The sequence below is a fragment of the Talpa occidentalis genome, unplaced genomic scaffold (genome assembly GCF_014898055.3).
Source record: "Talpa occidentalis isolate TD23 unplaced genomic scaffold, MPIMG_talOcc4v2.1 talOcc4.14, whole genome shotgun sequence".
NCBI lineage: Eukaryota > Metazoa > Chordata > Mammalia > Eulipotyphla > Talpidae > Talpa > Talpa occidentalis.
Genome location: NW_023601433.1, coordinates 31,790,407 through 31,795,369, shown reverse-complemented (window position 1 = coordinate 31,795,369; position 4,963 = coordinate 31,790,407).

Genomic DNA, 4,963 nt, shown 5'->3' with positions numbered 1-4,963 from the left:
ACCTGGGGGGAATATTTACCGTTCCCCGAACTTGGATGAGGGCCCTGTACCCCCATGAGGAAAGAGGGTCCCATCACCCCACGGGGTTAGAGGGCCCTTTTCCCCCTGGGGGCTGAGAGTCTCCAGAAACCTCACCAGCGCCCCCTATCAGCGGCACTGAGAAGTGCACCTTTGTTCATGCAGAGTCCAGTGGGCGGGGTCAGGCTCCAGCCGGGTGGGGAGCCTGGGGCTCATCAAATCTGCTGGGCCAGGTGAGGACTCTTCCCCTTTGAGTGGTGCTGGGTTGCCCGGGGCTTTCCGCGCCGGCTTGTCTGCCTGCAGTTTTGGAAGAGGCCGCTCTCGCCGCTTGCCTGTGGCTTACAGCGGTGCCCTCCCTAACAGTGACCCCGCCCCTCCCTCTCAGGCGTCTTAGGGCGCCCCAAGCGCCCCTGGGGGTGTGAGTGCGGGAGGAGGGTGATGGTGTGCCCGTGGGAGAGCTTTACCGTTCCCCCAAAGGGGAAGGATTCCCCGTACCTCCAGGGGGAAAGAGGGTCCCGTCTCTCCACGGGGTTAGAGGGCCCTTATACCCCTGGGGGCTGAGGGGCTCCGGACCCCCTTCACCAGCGCCCCAAAGTGGCGGCCCTGAGAAGTGCAGCTTTGTGCAGGCAGAGTCCGGTGGGCGGGGTCAGGCTCTGGCCAGTGGTGGCGACTGGGGCTCATCAGCCGCTGCTGGGCCAGGTGAGGACTCTTCCCCTTTGAGTGGTGCTGTGTTGCCCGGGGCTTTCCGCGCCGGCCTGTCTGCCTGCCCTTTTGGAAGAGGACCTGCTCTCCGCTTTCCGGGGGCTTACAGGGGGTGCCCTCCCTGACAGTGACCCCGCCCCTTCCTCTAGGGCGTCTTTGGGCGCCCGAAGTGCGCCTGGGGGTGAGAGTGCGGGAGGAGGGTGCGGGTGTGCCCTGCGGAGAGCTTTACCGTTCCCCCAAAGTGGAAGGGGTCCCCGTAAACCCAGGGTGAAAGAGGGTCCCGTCTCCCCACGGGGTTAGAGGGCACTTATCCTCCTGGGGGCTGAGGGTCTCCGGATGCCCTCCTCACCAGGGCCCCCTAGTGGTGGCCCTCAGTATTGCACCTTTGTGCAGGCAGAGTCCAGTGGGCGAGGTCAGGCTCCTGCTGTGGGCGGCGCCCTGGGCTCAAAAGCCTCTGCTGGAAAAGGTGAGGACTCTTCCCCTTTGAGTGCTGCTGGGTTGCCCAGGGCTTTCAGCGCCGGCCTGTCTGCCTGCCGTTTTGGAAGAGGCCGTGCTCGCGCTTGCCTGTGGCTTACAGGGTGTGCCCTCCCTGACAGTGATCCCGCCCCTCCCTCTAGGGCGTCTTGGGGCGCCCCAAGCGCTCCTTGGGGTGTGAGTGCGGGAGGAGGGTGCGGGTGTGCCCCGCGGAGAGCTTTACCATTCCCCCTAAGGGGACGGGGTCCACGTACCCCCAGGGGGAAAGAGTGTCCAGTCTCCCCACGGGGTTAGAGGGCCCTTATCCCCCTGTGGGCTGAGGGGTTCCGGACGCCCCCTCATCATCTCCCACTAGCAGCGGCCATGAGAAGTGCACCTTTCTGCAGGTAGAGTCCGGTGGGCGTGGTCAGGCTCAGGCTGGGGGCGGCGCCTGGGGCTCATCAGCCTCTGCTGGGCCAGGTGAGGACTCTTCCCCTTTGAGTGGTGCTGGGTTGCCCGGGGCTTTTGCACCAGCCTGTCTGCCTGCCGTTTTGGAAGAGGCCACGCTCGCCGCTTGCCGGTGGCTTACAGGGGGTGCCCTCCCTGACAGTGACCCCGCGCCTCCCTCTAGGGCGTCTTGGGCGCACCAAGCACCCCTGGGGGTGTGAGTGCGGGAGGAGGATGTGGGTGTGCCCCGCGGAGAGCTTTACTGTTCCCCCAAAGGGGAAAGGGTCCCCGTACCCCAAGGAGGAAAGAGGGTTCCGTCTTCCCACGGGGTTAGCGGGCCTTTATCCCCCTGGGGTCTGAGGGGCTCCGGACCCCTTCAACAGCGTCCCCTAGCGGCGGTCCTTAGAAGTGCACCTTTGTGCAGGCAGAGTCCGGTGCGCAGGGGTTAGGCCCCAGCCGAGGACGGCACCTGGGCTCATCAGCCTCTGCTGGGCCAGGTGAGGACTCTTCCCCTTTGAGTGGTGCTGGGTTGCCCGGGGCTTTCCGCGCCGGCCTGTCTGCCTGCTGTTTTGGAAGAGGCCGCGCTCGCTGCTTGCTGGTGGCTTACAGGGGGTGCCCTTCCTGACAGTGACCCCACCCCTCCCTCTAGGGCGTCATTGGGCGCCCCAAGCGCCCCTGGGTGTGTGAGTGAGGGAGGAGGTTGCAGGTGTTCCCCACGGAGAGATTTACCGTTCCCCCAAAAGTGAAATGGTCCCCGTACCCCCGGGGGAAAGAGGGTCCCTTCTCCCCACAGGGTTAGAGGGCCCTTATCCCCTTGGGGGCTGTGCGGCTCCGGACTCCCCCTCACGAGCGCCTCCTAGTGGCGGCCCTGAGAAGTGCACCTTTGTGCAGACAGAGTCTGGTGGGCGGGGTCAGGCTCAGGCCGGGGGCGGCGCCTGGGGCTCATCAGCCTCTGCTGGGCCAGCTGAGGACTCTTCCCCTTTGAGTGGTGCCGGGTTGCCTGGGGCTTTCCGCGCTGGCGTGTCTGCCTGCCGTTTTGCAAGAGCTCGCGCTCGTCGCTTGCCGGTGGCTTACAGGGGGTCCCCTCCCTGACAGTGACCCCGCCCCTCCATCTAGGGCGTCTTTGGGCGCCCCAAGCGCCCCTGGGGGTGTGAGTGCGGGTGGAGGTTGCGGGTGTGCCCCGCGGAGAGCTTTACCGTACCCCCAAAGGGGAAGGGGTCCCAGTACCCCCAGGGGGAAAGAGGGTCCCAGTACCCCCAGGGGGAAAGAGGGTCCCGTCTCCCCAGGGGGTAGAGGGCCCTTAACCACCTGGGGGCTGAGGGGCTCCGGAGCCCTCACCAGGTCCCCCTAGCGGCGGCCCTGGGAAGCGCACTTTTGTGCAGGCAGAGTCCGGACTGTGGGGTCAGGCTCGGCCAGGTGCGGCACCTGGGGCTCCTCAGCCTCTGCTGGGCCAGATGAAGTCTCCTCCCCTTTGAGTGGTGCTGGGTTGCCAGGGGCGTTCTGCGCCGGCCTGACCGCCTGCCGTTTTGGAAGAGGCTGCGCTCGCCGCTTGCCGGTGGCTTACAGGGGGTGCACTCACTGAGAGTGACCCCGCTCCACCCTCTAGGGCGTCTTTGCGTGCTCCAAGCGCCCCTGGGGGTGTGAGTGAGGAAGGAGGGTGCAGGTGTGCCCAGCGGCGAGCTTTACCGTTCCCCGAAAGGAGAAGGTGTCCCCGTACCCCCAGGGGGAAAGAGGGTCCCATCTCCCCACCGGGTTAGAGGGATCTTATCCCCCTGGGGGCTGAGGGGCTCCGGACGCCCCTCACTAGCGCCCTCTAAAGGCAGCCCTGAGAAGTGCACCTTTGTGCAGGCAGAGTCCGGTGGCCTGGGACAGGCTCTGGCTGGGGGCGGCGCCTGGGGCTCTTCAGCCTCTGCTGGGCCAGGTGAGCACTCTTCCCCTTTGAGTGGTGATGGGTTGCCCGGGGCATTCCGCGCCGGCCTGTCTGAGTGCCGTTTTGGAAGAGCCCGCGCTCGCCGCTTGCCAGTGGCTTACAGGGGGTGCCCTCCGTGACAGTGACCCCGCCCCTCCCTATAGGGCATCTATGGGCACCCCAAGCGCCCCTGCGGGTGTGAGTACAGGAGGAGGGTGCGGGTGTGCCCAGCGGAGAGCTTTACCGTTCCCCCAATGGGGAAGGTGTCCCCGTACCCCCAGGGGGTAAGAGGGTCCCGTTTCCACACGGGTTATAGGGCCCTTATCCACCTGGGGGCTGAGGGGCTTCGGACCCACTCACAAGAGCCCCCTATCGGCGGCCTTGAGAACTGAACCTTTGTGCAGGCAGAGTCCGGTGGGCGGGGTCAGGTTTCGGCTGGGGGCGGCGCCTGGGGCTCATCAGCCTCTGCTGGGCCAAGTGAGGACTCTTCCCCTTTGACTGGTGCTGGGTTGCCCGGGGATTTCCGCGCCGGCCTGACTGCCTGCCGTTTTGGAATAGGCCCCACTTGCCGCTTGCCGGTGGCTTACAGGGGGTCCCCTCCCTGACAGTGACCCCGCCCCTCCCTCTACCGCATCTTTGGGCGCCCCAAGCGCCCCTGGGGGTTTGAGTGTGGGAGGATGGTGCGGGTGTGCCCCGCGGAGACCTTTACAGTTCCCCCATAGGGAAGGGTTCCCCGAACCCTCAGGGGGAAAGAGGGTCCCGTCTCCCCACGGGGTTAGAGGGCCCTTATCCCCCTGGGTGCTGAGGGGCTCCGGACTCCCCTCACCAGCGCCCCATAGCAGCGGCCCTGAGAAGTGCAACTTTGTGCAGGCAGAGTACGGTGGGCGGGGTCAGGCTCCAGCCAGGGGCGAAGCCTGGAGCTAATCAGCCTCTGCTGGGCCAGGTGAGGACCTTCCCCTTTGAGTAGTGCTGGGTTGCCCGGGGCTTTCCGCGCCGGCCTGTCTGCCTGCCGTTTTGGAAGAGGCCGTGCTCGCCGCTTGCCGGTGGCTTACAGGGGGTGCCCTCCCTGACAGTGACCCCGCCCCTCCCTCTAGGGCGTCTTTGGGCACCCCAAGCGCGCCTGGTGGTGTGAGTGTGGGAGGAGGGTGCGGGTGTGGCCGGTGGAGAGCTTTACTGTTTCCCCAAATGGGAAGGGGTCCCCATATCCCCAGGTGGAAAGAGGGTCCCGTCTCCCCACGGGGTTAGAGGTCCCTCATCCCCCTGGGTCTGAGGGGTTCCGGACCCCCCCTCACCAGCGCCCCAAGCGGCGGGCCTGGAAGTGTACCTTTGTGCAGGCACAGTCAGGTGGGCAGGGTCAGTCTGTGGCCGGGGGCGGCGACGGGGGCTCATCAGCCTCTTCTGGGCCAGGTGAGTACTCTTCCCCTTTGAGTGGTG